At 29.7% G+C, this 17,205-nt stretch overlaps 1 long non-coding RNA gene across 1 annotated transcript; it reads right to left on the reverse strand.

Annotated features, from left to right (window-relative positions):
• Window positions 1-7,461: 7,461 nt before the first annotated feature.
• On the reverse strand, window positions 7,462-13,651 carry LOC139426205 (uncharacterized). The gene is made up of 2 exons (XR_011637409.1): window positions 12,839-13,651; window positions 7,462-7,619 (listed from the first exon to the last, which is right to left on the reverse strand). It is a non-coding gene; the product is annotated as an uncharacterized lncRNA (long non-coding RNA).
• Window positions 13,652-17,205: the final 3,554 nt, after the last annotated feature.

Raw genomic sequence — 17,205 nt, forward strand, 5'->3', positions numbered from 1 at the left:
CGACCCCTATATAATTTTTCGAAATCTCCATCGACCCCCACAAAAATAATTTTCTGTTCATTAAAATAAAACTCTATTAGATACTGTGTTTGTACATTTACTTTATCATTTTAAACATTTATTAAAGTAATAGTACATTGTGTAACAATAGTTTTATGAAAAATATATTATTTTTGAAATTTAAATACCTTATTATTAAATAATAAGTAATTATGCATAAGTAGATATAATAAGTAAAGTAACTAAAGATTTACTGCTTCTTGATCAATAAAATGGGTGTGTCTGGTGTTTTTTTTTGTAAGGTTCGCTATATTGGGTTCAAAATTGTTCAATTTTAATTTTCGTCAAAATTGGTCAATTTTGTAATTTTCTTAAAAAGAATACAAAGTGTGCTATAGTTTTGTCGCGGGCTGTACTAATCCATATTATTAATGCTTACCTTCTTTTTTGTGCATTGATAATTAAAATTGATATCTAAACCAAACGAATGGTTTTATCGAAACAATAACTAATTATCCAAAACTATAAAAGTTTCAATAATGACACTGCAAATATTCAACACAGTTTTCAAAGATAGCAGAAACTGCATATGATATTTGCATTTGTAACGTCAATGCTCGTCACACGTGACATTTGGACAAGCGCACATATGCATGTGACTTATAAACTGCCCTGAGTTCGTGCCACTGCGCAGTGGTACGTAAATACTTGTTTCACCCCAATAAATATACGTTTATTAATTTATGTTTCATAAAGAAACTGATATTGAATCAATTTTTAAAAAAAATCACAAATTTTACATACTTAATTAGGCATGTGTGATTTGCGTATTGAGAACTGTTTTTTTTCTCGACCCACAATCGACCCTTCCGATTCGGATCGACCCCCATTCGCCCCCCTGTCTCAGATCGACCCCCGCTTTTGTTAAATAGACCCCTGGGGGTCTATATTGACCACTTTGGCGACCTCTGGTCTAACCATTTATGTTATTAATTTTAATCTATCTTTATTATTTTATGAGTTATTAAACATCAAAATGGGTCTGGGACTTTATAAACACCCTGTACAACGTGATATTAAAATTCGTAATTATTGATTATAGGGACCGATTCAGTCGCCAACACATGGTCCCATAACCAATTCAAAATATTTCATTTCTTAATATGTAGCTTATTTGGCGGCCAGTTTATTTGAATTAAAATTCCTCTTAATGGTTTTTCTAATTTGAATTAAAAAAGAATATTTTAAATACACATCTAGTTTCTCTTTGTCTTCAAAGTATCTCTTCGTTTTATTTTATTAAATGTATTTCCTGTTCTAAAGAACAACAAAAAAATCCATCATGTTTGAGATCTTGATCTTTGATTAAAATCGGCTTTTCGCTTTGTTGTCAACAAAGCAAGTGACAAGAATCGGAAATAGAGCTAGATTAAAGGAATGAATCCCGTTTCTTAAAAGGTAGAGAGAATCTCTCCCTTTTTTTTATCCTGAAGTTGGGAGATTTCCACCTATTCTTTCTATTGATATGGATCTACGCAGGCTTACAGCAAGCAGATCCCTTTAAATAGGCAATTTAGGATGTATCATTTCAGCGTAGAATACATTCCATTTTTTTTCAGAAGGAGAATGTAAAATATTTTTAATAGAACACAATTCTTCTTTTAGAGAACATCCCATTACTAAATTATCGTCAAAGTGAAATATTTTTAAATTTTAGACAATGTCAGACGTTGTTTTATAATATTTATGTTATATGTAGTACAATGTGTTTTAGAAATTGTTACTCGTAATTTTGTTTCTAGATTTCAGAATTAGATGTTCATCTTAATTTGGCGACTAGAGATCGCCAATTTGGTTGCTTAATAAGTAAATTACTATCAAAAAAACTATTTACGAGCATGCAATGCGAATTTCATTTAAAATTGTTAGAAAACATAAAGATTAACATAATTAGGATAATTTAAATAAATAAAAGTACAAATGGAGACGCATGCTAACAGCCAGTTTAAAATTGTGAAGCATACTTAGCGGCATACAGTGACACTTTCAGCCATAATATTCTAAGCAATTCCCAATCCACATAATGAAATATGTATATATTTAGAATATTTCTTCAAAAAGATAGTAAGAACATAAATATCTATATGAGAAGAGAAAAAAACGGTATCAAAATTTGGCGAATCATTTAGGCGAATAACGAGATTTAAAGCATCCGAATCCATTAGATGAGAAGCTGAAACACGTTTATTAGAATGAAATTCTGATATTTTCAGTCCCGTCTTCCTAAATAGTGATTCATCAGATTTTCGATAGTGTTTTCGTTTTCACTTAAATATAATTCAGCAACCCTTAATGCTCATACTTTTTTTTATATATCATTCTATATAAGAATTCAAAATATATTAATTTAAGTATGTGCACAAAAATTTAAGACGAAAACCGAAACAAATACCGAAGCAAAATCTTGAAGTGCAAGTAACCAATTAGTTTGTTTATGTTCCACATAGCTTCACACCTCACCTTGCGTAAAAAGAGAAATATAAAGTGAAAAAATTGAAATCTTTGCGATAGAATATTTGCGAAAGAATATAGAATGTGTCACTCAAAAGAATTGATACTTGACGGGCTTGGCTTACTCGAAATAGAATGGAACGAACAATTGCTAACGTAAACAAATACCTCGTTTCAACAACCCATCAAGATAAAAGTACCCACTCTACGTCACTTGCAGGTATCCCATTTTGCTTTCCTGTTCGAAACTTTTTTCTTATTAAAGCTTTAAGTTAGCAAACATTATTGATGTTATCTTTAAACTATTTAAAAAAAATGAATCGCTTATAATTTATTTTAAAACAATGGCTTCCGCTGAGTCAATAAAAAAATTTCATTTTTTAAAATATCTCCCAATTAAAAAATTGGGATTTGGCATTTGTTTACAATTGTACTCATTCAGCTTCATGTTGAATTTTGTATTGTTGTAGAGTACAGTAATCTGGTATACCGACACACACATCCAAATTCGTTATTTTATTATACGTGAAGATATTATATTATTTTATTATACGTGAAGATATATATATATATACGTATATACGTGAAGATATATACATATGTTTACGAATAAATATTTGGCTAAAGCAAAATATTTCAGGAATAAACAATGATTTTCAAACAAACCTAATAATGAAGTTTCAGATCATTAACATTTAATATTCTTTGCATTTGAAATAAAAATTAAAAATTATTGTGTTTTATAAAATAAAAAAAATTCACCATAGAAGAATTTCTGCTTATCTTTACATAAAACTGATTTTAAAATTTAAATTTTTATAAATCTATATGCATTTCCAATACATGTTTTTCTTTTTAAATAAATTCTGATTTTTTTTCTTTCCTACTTTCCTTTAACCACTGATCGAAGTTTTATGCACAGACATTCACATACCCCTGCACACCAGGGAATGCTACGTTTAGTTTCTAGCTTGATTTCGAATCCAACCGGCTTAAGAATCCCCGTGTATTAAATTTTGACTGGTGCTAGTTAAATCTGTTGGAGTCACTAAGTTCTCCAAATCCCATAACAAATCAATACCTCACTGAATTGGAAATTGATCTTTCTCTGGTTCAGGTGAAAATTGCGATCTGTGGATGAATGAATGAAATATAAATGGATCATCCCTGTAAAACGGATCGTGACGTGTGTTTGGCTGAAGTTGTATTCTTTGCCATAGATGGAGCAACTGAAAAACGAGAAATACACCCAAGCTTGCTGGTATTGGCAAGTGACATAAGTAACAACAACAATTATTATGATTAAATATATTAAATGTAGTTCAGACATGAGTTACTGTGTGAAAATAAGTAAATATACTTTTATTTACTCGTATTATGAGATGAATACATTACTCTAGGATAGTAAATTTAAAGAAATAATTACAGTGCGTCCAGTTCTCCATTAATATGAAACTAATTCATATCCTTCTTGTTTCAGTAAGTCTTACATTAATTAAAGTTATTCTTGCATGAAATTTAACTTGTTAATTCTGAGAAGTGAAGGAATATAAATGAAAAGTTATTTTTTCCCAATTAAAACTTTTAAGAAAAAAATCAGACGGAAAACAATTAAGTGAGACTGAAGAAAAAAACAATACCTAATGAAGTAGATGGAGATTTTTATGTCTTGAATTTAATCTCTCGACTCACTTTCAACCGAACTAATAAAATGGTAAATTATTGTAATAAAAAAAAAGTTAGACTCAGACTATTTAAGACAGACTTTAAACAGAAAACTTTTTAATTTAATTGCTCTATTTTTTTAAAAGGATTTCTTTTTTTTCTTTTTAAATTATTGATTGCACTATTCATTTTTCAACAACACGAAAATGAATAAAATTGGCAATTTATTGTATTTATGGGATACCTGCAAGTGACGTAGGCACGTCACTTGCAGGTATCCGTCACTTGTACTTGTCACTACGTCACTTGTATTTCGAACCTGATTGGTTGTAAAAACGTGGCTTTGTTTATGTTACCAACTGTTCTTTTCATCTTATTTCGAGTTAACTTACCCCGTCAAGTATCAACTCTCTTAAGAGATACCTGTTATAATCCTTCACAAATGCTCTTTCACAATGATTTCAATTCTTCCACCACACATTTCTTACTTAACACAAAGATAGGCCCGAACCCATGTAGAACATAAACAAACTAATTATGCATTGATGTTGCCAGGTTCACAAAACAAAAATATATCGATTGTTACAATAAAATACATGAACAATTGATAAATTGTTCATGTATTTTATTGTAACAATTGATAAATCTAAGAACGAATTAAAATTTCAACATGTGCGATACTACGTTGTATTTAATTAACTTCACGTTAATTAACGTTCTAACTTATGTGCAAAAAACTTAGCTGAACTTTGCCCCGCCATTTTGTTTATTGACGATCAGCTGGCGCTGATGTCATAGGTCACATGTGTGGGTATAGATTGTCTTCTTCTTCTCGAAGTGCAAGTACCCAATTCTGAATGAATAATAGTTTTCACATTATATAGTTTATACTATGTATACACTGGTGGACAAAATTAAGAGATGGAAAACATTTTCACACATTCATTCGCATATGCAAGATACCCGCACACCGCTATTTGTGTTTGACAATAGTTCCGTGAATGCCTAGAGGTATAGGCAGGAGATCCTAGAGCCTTATGTGCGTCTTTTCAGGGGCGCTGTTGGCCCTGAGTTCATTTTTATGGACGACAATGCGCGATCACATAGGGCTCTCATGGTTGATGAGTATCTGGGAAGCGAGGAAATTCAACGAATGGATTGGCCAGCAAAATCTCCTGACCTGAATCCTATTGAACATGCTTGGGATGCTCTTGGGAGAGCTATTGTGATGCGCTAACCTCCCCCCAGAACCATTCTGGAGTTAAAAACTGCTCTGGAGGAAGAATGGGAAGGTCTTCCACAAGTGCTCCTTAACTCCCTTATTAACAGCATGCATACTCGTTGTGCATGCTGTCTGTCTGTCAGGGGTGACCATACACCATACTAGAGGCAACACACACTGTACAAGCCTCACTTTTATTGTCATCTTTTATCCTTAAGTTCAGACTACATTGGATTTATTGGCAATAGGTCTTGCCAGTGAATGGTACTTTCATTTCTATTATGCATACTTTATTGTCATGGAATAAGCTATATCCATACCGAATTTCATTTATTTATGTTAAGTATTTTTTGAGATATTTGGGAAAATGTCTTCCATCTCTTAATTTTGTCCACCAGTGTTCTTTTATGGAATTTTGTTCCAGTTTCAAACAATGCCTTTTTGACTACTTTATTTTTTGAGGAATGTTGACATAGAAGTCGAATAGTCGAAAAATATAAATGATATCAGAACCTGTATTTTATCTATACAGCATTAGTACCATTTAGAAAGGAAGAAAATCACGTTTCAGGCGACAAATTAAATATTGACCTAAAAATAATTAAATATTACATAATCATTCTATAACTGTGGACTATATGAAATTTTTAGGCCTCTAGAAATTTGACCACTCTCTTTTCCATTTCATCTATATGGTATTATTTAAACCAACAACATTTTCGAACTTTCAATGCCAAAATAAATTTAAAATCATAGAGGGTTTTTGCACTTTTTTTAAAGAAAAATCAAATATTTTCTAACCGGGACTTCCTGGAGGCTTAAAAATGCGGGGCCCTGGTCAAAGTACCCGCTTGCGGCTGCTGTTCCATAAATATGTCTACAACTACGAGCTGTTAAAAAATTAAGCACTGTTACAAACTATTTCCATTATAGAACATAAAATTTAAACACAAAGAACTACTTACATATTTTGCGTAAAAATTATTCATTTTATACGTATAAAAATAATCTTTAATATAACATAGATTTAGTTAAGATTAATCTTTTGAGTATTTTTACTAACTTTATTTTTTGAGTATATTTACTTTTTGTCGAAATGTACAAATTTAAAACCCATACCCGAAATGTCGTCATACACCGTTCCTTATTATGTAATGTTTCTTCGTGTACTTCTGAACAGATCTTAATAGAGAAGCGCTCCTAGCCGCGTACAATGACGCTTGTGGGCATGGGTAGAAATGCAATTTTAATCCTGATGATGTGCCCTAGCTCCTCTGAAAGTTTTTGGCAACATGTTTGCCACCCACTGTTATATATAACATTTTTAAACTTGTACATTTCGCCAAAAATTTTCTATTAAAAAGCTAAAAGTGTCATTTAAAAAAATCTGTAGCTTTAGGAGCGAAACTAACTTCAGATTTGAAGTCACCACATCTGAATTAGGCAAGATCAAGAATGTCTATGACAGCAACAAAAGAATTTGTTACCCAATATGATTAATTTCTAAATATTTTTTTTAATGTCTCTCTTCAAAACACTGAATTCACCAAATAATTATAGTAAAATGTTTTGTATAGGAATTCACCGAATTCATTTGCATAATTTTTAAATAACTGTATAAAATAAACTCTAAAGGGAAAGAAAAATAAGCACTGATATTGCTGTTATGTTTAATAAGTCTATTCTGTCAATAAACTTTCATAAAATCTTTTAAATTTTAAAAACAAATGGTACTATTCCGTTTTGGGGAGTCATTGAAAAGTCACCTAACTATTATTGACACCAAAGCTGCTTAATTATTATGGTTATTTGTACTACTGCTATTGTATAAGTACTTAATATACAAATGTGGGTACTATGCGGAATAATAACCATAAAAATACACATTTCCGATATTTTTTTTTAAAAAATTTGTTTCTTCCTTAAGGTCTCGGTACTTTTTTTAAACTTATTTAAGAATATAATCAAAAAACTCACATTTATAAAAAAAAGTAAAAAACGAGAATAATAAATTTTATAAAACGGATATTTTTATACGGAGAAAGTAAGTATTTTGTGCAAAATAACACGAGTAAAAAAATGATATTTATTTCGTTCAATTTTATTTTACAAAATTAGAAATGATATAAAAGTCCATTTTGAGATTCTTACTTACAGAATTTTTTTTTCTTCTTCAAATTTTTGTTTTATAAAATGTCAAGTCACATTCTTCTTCTGAATCCTGTAAAATATTAATACGAAAGATCCAATACATTTATTTGCAAATATAAATGTAATAAATGTATTTATCGAATAAATAATTTTTGGGGCATAATTTAAAAAAAATATTGTGTTTTGTGTTTCTTATTACATGCAATTTAACCTCTTTTGATTGATCATCATGTGATTGAACTCTATATTTTTTTTTTTTTTTTAATTTTCAAAGTGCCATTTTTTACGATTGTAAAAATACTCCAAGCAGGTTACGTGATATAGTTCTAAATTCGTTTGCTATTTTTTTTTAAATGTGCAATTTTCAATAATATATTGTTAGTAGATTGATTTATTAACTAATTTATGTGGCCGTAGCAAACGAAATATCATTTCTAACCAACTCTTGAAAATTCGTCCCGTTGTTGAAGGTGTTCTTTCTTGGACTGTGTTTGATCCTTTTTTTATATGTGTGATTTCAAAATACGCATTTCTTAAAAAGCACTAGATTGAATTATTATTGATTAATTGATTGATTATTGATTTATTTATTATTAAACTTGCGTTGTTCTTAGCCTTCAACTATCATTACTGGCTTGAAAATTATTCACATAATATAATTTTCGTTTAAGATAAAATTTCAAAACTTAGAATAAATATTAAATTTTGTATGCAATGTTTTATTAAAAACTAATAAAGAAAGGTAAAAACTAATAAAACAATTAATACAGTCATAAGGAAAAAAGAGTTTTCAATCTCACCCCCCCCCCCCAAAAAAAAATTAGATAAAGAATTTATTGTTTTCTTTTAACTTAAAATACATTAGAATTTTTTTTTTAATGAAGCTCTCTCAAATAATATTTGTTTATATTTGAAATAAATCTGTAATAATCTTTGTTTTTCTTTTCAAATTTTATCAAATAAATTATTTTCTTGAATGTAGAATCTCAAAAAAGCATACATTTCAGTACTTTAAATCAAAGTACTTTCAAACAATCTTTGTTTTCCTTTTAAGATTAATACTCTCAAACTAAGCTTGTTTTCCTTTTAAATTAAATGTTTTCACACAATCTTTGTAAACTAAGCAACAAAAAAAAACTTATTTTTTATAGAGATAAGTAATTTTTTTTTCTTTTCAATTAAAAAAAAATCCGAATGATTTATGTTTTTCAGTTAAAACAATATCAAATAAATAGTATTTTTATTTTACATTAAGGATATATAAAATAACTTGTTTTTGTTCTATCGAAATTAATCTCAATTCATCCATGTTTATTTTAAAATTAATCTAACTTCAAACAAAGCTTTTTATTTTCACTTTAGGGGTGATGTATGTATAAGAAAGAAAAATATGTAAGAAAGCTGCAAGCGAAAAGTTTAATTGTTTCGTTAAAGTATTAAATGCTGACGTCGTCAGGAAAGAATCGATTTGTCCCTGTGGTACAGCGCTCATTAAAAGGAGTACGGGTTGTTCGATGTGTTCAGGTTATTTTCGTTACTTCAGTTTTTCTTTTCTACTTATCACCATTACTTCAGTTTCTTAATTTTTCACACATAAATCTCCACATAAAAAAAATACAGAGAGAGAATAACTTTATATTTTAACATCAACTATTCTTTAATATAATAAATTATTAAAGTTGGAAAAAAAATTATTTTATATAGTGGGGGAGAGTGGGGTCAATTGTAACATTTTTTACTTAACTATTTTCAACTAACAAAAAATCCAATATATTATTAGTATTAATTGACAGACGAGTAAAGTAGACTATCCTCTACTAGAAAAAAAAATAAATACCTTATTTTAAATGTTATTATATTAGTTATTAACAATTTTTGACAGTCGTGCACTTGTTACAATTGTCCCCACTTACGGGGTCAATTGTAACAGTTCATAAATTCAACTAAAACATAGTTAATTATACATATTATCATAGTTGTGATATATTTTTTTATTGATCAAAATAGTAGTGATATTTTAGGAGTAAAAATAATAATGAGCAGAGACCTAAAGGGTTAAACTTTTAACTTTAAGGGGTTAAAAATTTTAATTTATGCTGTGAAAGGTGACAAATAAAATAATGCACATGCAACATAATATAAATGATATAGGAAACTATTGGTGGTTCTTAAAGAGTTAAGTAATGGTTTGTAAACATAAGATTATTTATTTTCAGCTGTTACAATCGTCCCTTTACTTATTGTTACAATTGTCCCCAAGACGCCATTTCAGCTTCATTTGTTAAAAACAATGCTAGTTAATTAGCAAAACTAATCTTTTTTTTATTGAAATGTTAATTAAGGTGTCCACTTACATATTCGGTTACTAATTTTTATTTGTTTAAACAAAATTACTTTGTTACAATATAATATTCTAATACCAAAAAAAGTACTTACGTAGCGTGAAAATATCTTTTGCGATGTAACTCTTTCAAAAGTACATAAAAATGGTTGCCAGGAGGGGTGTACATGTAGATTTATTAAATACACCTTGTGCACCACCTAGGAACCAAATCTAGAATCCAACACTCGAATTTTTTGCTCTGTTACAATCGTACCTTGTTACAATTGACCCCACTCTCCCCTACTTTTTAAAAATTCTTAAATAGTGTAATTTGAATGTTGTTTTTCGCACAACTTTCCGATGGTTAATTTTAAAACCATGGAATGCTTATTAAGATATAATATTTAAAATTAATATTTAAGATAATAACTCTAAATTAATGAGGTAATCGGAATTATCTGTTCTTTTAACAAAAAATTATTTTTGTAAATGATAAGAGACACTTTTTTTCAAAGTTGATATTTTTTGCGTTGTGTCTATTTTTTGCGTTGTCTATTTCCAAATAGATTCTATGCGTAATTTTTCTGATTTTCTCTCAATAACAGCCCTATCTATACACAGAAACTTTTATTGCCAAACTGAAAAGATCGTAAATATTTTGGGCTTGAAACTCTTTTAAAAATAATCTTGAACATTTCGAAAATTTATAACTTTTCCTTTTATTCTTTGCCTCCCTTTTCCTTTTATTTTATAGTTCTTTCATTAAAGAGCATTTTGGAAAAGCTTGGTAAAAATTTAAGTGTTCCGAAAAAGGAATTGTAATGAAGCAGGGCTATATTTAATATTTTCTAAACCTGCTTACTTATGGCTGAAACAATTAATATCTCATACATTCAAGTCTCTTACATTCTTAATTTATTTAACAATTTTTACCTACGTAATTTTATAAGAGTTTTTTTTCTAAGTGAAAGTTAAATGTTTTGAGTTACTGTTACATTTAATAAAGCGCCTTTAAGTACTTCAATATCAAACATTTTTATTTCAAACATGAATAAAAATCAAAAAATTCCAAAAATCGAAATTGGTTTTTCCAAAATTCAAAATAATAGAGACCCAAAGCTTGTTGAAATATTGATGTTCAGTAACAAACGCAAAGTAATCCAGACCCATTTGATGCTTGCAACATTATTTTACGGCAACATAATTATTTAATTGGAAGCCTCAAAGCTTGGTCCTCTTCGTTAACAAAGTAGCGCCATCTATTAGGCGCTACTAGAATTTTAGAAAAGGAAACAATAGAATAGAATTTCGAAGCAGATCGACTAACTATAAGTGTAAAGGATTATAATCTAAGAAAAGGTAAAGAAAGCTATGACTGAAAAAGTTGCGAATCGATTTTAATGCCGTCTTTTGTACTCGAGGAAATAAAAATAAAATCTTGCAAATCCAATTTGTCTAAAAAATATTAATTATCTTTATCGCAATCTTGACTTTAGAAATTTAAAAATTCTTAATTTTTTTCTCTTAGACAGATTAAAATCACACATTGCAAGATTATATTTCCTTTTTTAAATACAAACAAACTCATAAAATCAACTAATGATTTTTTTTTTTTTCTAAATTATGGAGAAAATTCTAGAAAATTGTTCTAGAAACCAGTGATACCTCCTCACCACAACTATAGACTTAGCATTAGCAGACGAATTTATGTTTTTTAATGTTTTTTTTTCTTAATAAAAAACATTAGCATATTTTTATTACAAAAAGCAGTTAAATTTTAATTTCTAGCTAGATCAAGTTGGACCTAGGCCTAGGACAAGAATTTATATTTTATTTTCCTAGAAACTAACATCATTAGCGACATTTTAAACATACCATGTCTCTCCTATAGAGAAAAACAAAAGAAAAGGAAAATAAATAAAAATCTACAACAAGATCTATAAGCAGAAGCCTTCGTATACGCTTTAACGATATGACGCAAAATGGCAGTAACATATTCCTAATTTAAAAATCTTAATTTCCAATTTAGAGTATTCATTTTCATTCGAATCACAGGTGTTCGTAGCTCGAAGTACAGTCTGAACCGGTCATAGCGAAATTGTCGATCGTGAAGATTCGTTTATCGCTTATTAGCTCCATTCTGGAGATATTCCATTTAAAAAAAAATTGCATCACTTTTCAAATTAGTTATGCCCTTAGAGGCATATTGGCGCATGTCGTATCCTTCCTCTTGAGCCGTGGTGGTTAAAGGAATAGAGCATTCGAACCGGGTTCGAATCCTAGCGATGGCTGGTCGATACGAATTCCGCATCTGGCTTGCACCGACCACAGTGCTGACATTAAATATCCTCAGTGGTAGACGGATTATGGATTAAAGTCCCCTTGCCGCCAGGCTAACCGTGGGAGGTTTTCCTAGTTTTCCTCTCCATGTAAGGCAAATGTTGGTTAATTCCATCAAAATCTCCTCGACGAAGGTAAAACTTCTTCCACTATTTGATCCAGGAGCTCCCTTGTCTTCTGAATTGGGTTCAAAATGGGTTCAAGACTACGGAGTTAAAAATTGGAAACTCCAGTTTAGGTCTGCTGTTCAAAGACGGTTATTATGTCCTTCCCTATTGACAAAATTCGAAATGAACGGTATAGTGCCCTTACAAACAAAATAATAACAATAAACTTTAACGTATTCCTACTTCAAAAAGACATCTAGTAAATAAATCCGAAAATTAAAATTAAAAAAAAATACAATCAAATGATAGGAAAACAAGAAAGAGCAGTTTATTTTAAAATAAATGCTTTACCTCCACAATAACTTCTTATCGAAAGGTCTGATTTGTACTTAAGAAGTTGTAATTATTATAGAGAACACTCCAAAGATAATATTAAAAAGTTTTTGATTTTCTATATTTCTCTACGAAATCTATTAATTATTCCTTAACTAAAAACAATGCCTACTTAATTTTACTTACTATGAGGCTCCGCTCTCCAACCACCATTATTACTTCACCTTCCTTGTCGCTAAATGACAACTGGATATCATATTTTAGCTAGGTCTATGCTACAGGACAACCAGATCTATCGATGGAGGAATATGTATTTTCCCCATAGACTTAGCGTAAGGAACAAGACACAAATACGCAGTGTTGCCCTTAAAAAAAATTTTAAAAATGAAATTGACATAATCTTTATTTTAAAACAAATGGTCTGTTTGAGAATTCGCATTTCCCTCTTGCTTTGAGTTCTTTAACGCGAAATAAAAATAATAAATAAATAACGGTTAAAAATTTTCCCAATTCAAAGAGATTGAAAAATAGCTGTTTTTTCCAAAATGAAACATTTTCATCTCCAAGTAAACAGAGAACTTTAAAGAATGCCTTTGAATTTAATTTATCCTTTTCTGTAAAGCAATAGAAAAGAGTCTTTTAGTTACACAATCTTGTGATCATTGATTAGACGAAAATCCTACGCTTTGTTGTTAACGTCACAAAAGCCTTTGGAGATGAAATCGAGATTAAAATTGTAACTCCGAACTTCAATGGAACTTTTCCAGAAAATCCCTTCTTTTCATTGAGATAAGTTTAAATGAAAGACTCGAATATAAATAAAGAAAAGAAAAATCTCAGAATGTGTAAAATATAGTCTTCTCTGACAGGCAGATGTATTTTATTCGAAGTATTTATAATGTTTTCTCCTAGCCAATTTATTCAAATGAAAAGCTTTTCTCAGCAGGATTACACGGTAAATAAAGATCGTTTTAAATGGAAGAATATTCGCCAACATAAGGCGAACAACCTGTCCCCGTAAGAATAGTGAAGTAAAACTCTACCATGGATTTAATAACAAATTGAATAAAGATTATTTAAGAAAATAACAAGCTGTTAAATAAATTTTCCAAATAAAATTTGAAAAATAATTAAATGATACGTAATACAGCAAATAAGAGCCGTTTTTATGAACGAATCTACACTATGGAACGAAACGTTTAATGTAGACCCAATAAGATATAATTTTTACTGGGATCACTTCTAAGATTTAAAAAAATTGTAGATTTATTGATCCTTCATTAAATAAAAATTGTATTTAATTTTTTTTTTTTACTTAGAAGGAAGGTTACTCACTAATCACTAGGATTGCTTCATATGATCAGCGTTTCTCAAAAATAAATGTGTGATCCAGGGATCGTGGAACCGGGGGAGAGGCAGAGGGGGCTTCAGCTCCTTCACATTTAATAAATGAAGGAACACAGCCCCTTCTAGAATTACAATTTTCACTTAATATGTATGTGATTAAATTTACAATTAAGAAAAACATAATTTTTTAGCTTCTGAATTCTAAAAAAAAAAATATATTCTTTTTCTAGCGAGATTTAACATTTTTATGGTGAATGCTTCTACCAAATCATCTCTTACTCATCCCCCCCCCCCTCAGAGGAAATATATGTTCCAATTGCTGTCCGATGGGAAAATTCTTGGTTTTAAATGTCGCAGTAAACAGAATAAAAATTTAAAGAAATAAAAACAGCGAAACAGAATAAAATCAATAATGTTAAATGAGAGATAAATAATTGACAGGTAAACAATTACTTACATTAATTTTATTTTAAAACAGTTCGAACGATGAAAATGAAATGGCTGGTTCAAAATCGTGATTGCCAGTTCAGATTGCGATTGAAGTTCAGATAATTCGGACCCGGTTAATACTAATACTAATATATATATATNATTAGGTTTATAAAAAGATATAGTAGCATTTATATATATATATATATGTGTGTGTGTGTGTGTGGCCACTGATATGATCAAAATCTCCCCTCAAGAAACATCTACTAATGGTAGTAACATCTTTCTTCTTCATTCGAAACAATAAAATAGTAACGTACACAAAATGAGCTCATTGTGAGCGAAAAGCTTTAAATGGTAAGATTTATTGATGATTTATAGTTATTTAATCAAAAAGGTATTGTCAGGAGAGTGGGGGTGGAGTATAGTGAAGCAAAGGGCTTTTTCTGGTGAGAAAAAGGATTCTTTTGTATAGATTTGACTTTAGAGAGAGTATGGACTGGAAGGGAGCCGGGGAGCTCCGGAATCTCCTTGTTTCCTGGGTTGAGTTCAAAACTGCAAGGCTAAGGAGCTGAACGCTGATAGACGCAAATCTAATAATCTAGACGCAATCGACTATTAATCAAATGTGAATTGTGACTGTGATTTTAAAAAAAGTTATAGAAGCACAGAGTAAAGGAAAAAATAATGATTAAAAAATGGATTGTACACAAATGCCAGACAAGGAGGCATCGTAATATTTATTCATTTAACTCACTGTGAATTAAAAGATATTTTAAATTAAACTAATATCTGGCATGCCTACATTTTATTTGAATAAGACCTTGCCGTTCCCTTTTGCAAGTTTCATTTTAACTAATTCAACCAGTGGTCGAAAGTAGAGCACTACAATAGTGAAACTACTTCTTTCGTAGTTTGTGGTGCTGTGTGCTATTTCTTTTTTTTTTTTTTTGTGAGTGGTACGAAACAAAACAAAAAAGATATTAGTTTGTAGCGGTTCCTAGCAACTACTTTTTACGTTAGTTTAGTATATGAGCAGGGTTCTAACACAGCGAATTTTTCGAATTTGATGGGTACAAATTTTCGCTGTCTGTCAAAGGACGCAATTTTAAATGCCCCTGAGACTGTGAGTTAACAAGAACTAAGTATTTAGAGTGACGTATAACTTATATTTAAGCTAGCCATTATGAATAATAGATAATTTATCACTTTTGGTCACACTTTCACACGCGAATTTACACTCGTAAAACAGTGATGTTTTTTCAAAGGAAGAAATTACAGTTTCGAAGTACTTAATTTCTTAGAGGAAATAAAAGAACGTTAAACACTTAACGAAATTGCAAGTATTTAATAATTTCCTAGCATTTCTTAAATTAAATATTTGCTGTAAATAAAGACATAAAAAGTTGATGACTAATTAAACAAATTCGAAAAAAAAATGTTTTAGAGTAGCAAACTGGCTCATGTAAACGTGAATAAATATTTCTAATTAATTCTTCATGTTTGATCTAAGCCTATTTTTTGCTCAAAACCATTTCGAACATAAAGAGAAAATTATACAGGCGCAAATTAATTTCTCTAACAAAATTCGGTTCCCTGAAGTAACAAAGTATTCATTACAAGTCCAAAATAGTTTGTAGTCACTATATTTAAAAAAAGTCATTGCAGTTAACTACATCTGTAACAAAGTAGTTGTAAATGTAGTAAACTTCAAAAATAATGCAGTTTTTCCGAGCACTGAATTCAAACAAGCATTTCCAACGAACATTTGGCCCCTATTATAATTAAAGTTTCTCGTTTTCGGCTAAAGTTAAAAATTCGAAATTTATCTGCCAAACCAAATCACGGATAGTGCTATTTGGCCTCATTACAGCATGTCAATTTTCAAGGTTGATTACAAATTAGATGTGTGAAAAGAACATTTTCAAGTTTTGTATATAATTTCTCACTTATAATTTATTTTTGGTATACATCTCTCTATTATGCCTCCGTTTAAAAGTAAAACGAATGAATTTGTTTTCAATCCTTAATGAATTTATACTTAAAATAAAATTATATCATTTTATTTCAAAAATACGGTTTTTTTTTATCACGGCATTTAAATTAGATTGAACCTTCCACCATAGAAATTCCAGTCAAAGGTTTGAATTTAAGTTAATTTGCTTATCATGTAAAAAAAGAAAAGGAAAAAACCGTCTCATTTATAGAAAAAAAAAAGTCCTAGAAATGAAAACGTCCAATACACAATACCATTTTTATTTCTCTCACAATACTCCCTTTAGCTAAATATACGCCGATAGATGGCAGTAGTATAATCCCATTGAGCATAGCACAAACGCATTTTCATTACTTTTTTTACAGTTCTGTGTATTTCTTGTTGAGACGAAATCGAGAAATGCAAGCTGACGTTTAAATGACAGCCCATCCAACTAAAAAGAAAATTATGCTTTCTATCTTCTTTTTAGGACTCCTTCTCCACTTGCAAATGTTAGAATAATATATTTCGGCTCAAGAAAAAGCTTGGTCGCTTACGTTCGATTTGCAATAGTAAAACTGAATGCATGCATATAAATTTATGGCCGTTTCTTATTCCATGCATTATTTGTATAATTCGCTGGTATGATATTTTATTTGCAAATCAGGCGTTTCCATATAAAAATATCATGGCTTCTTTGTGACAATAGAAAATATGACTGATTTCAAAAAGAAAAGATTAAAATTTATATTCGTAATTTTAATAAATATATATTTCATCTTTATTATACTTTTCTGACGGA

The sequence above is a fragment of the Parasteatoda tepidariorum genome, chromosome 1 (assembly GCF_043381705.1).
Source record: "Parasteatoda tepidariorum isolate YZ-2023 chromosome 1, CAS_Ptep_4.0, whole genome shotgun sequence".
NCBI lineage: Eukaryota > Metazoa > Arthropoda > Arachnida > Araneae > Theridiidae > Parasteatoda > Parasteatoda tepidariorum.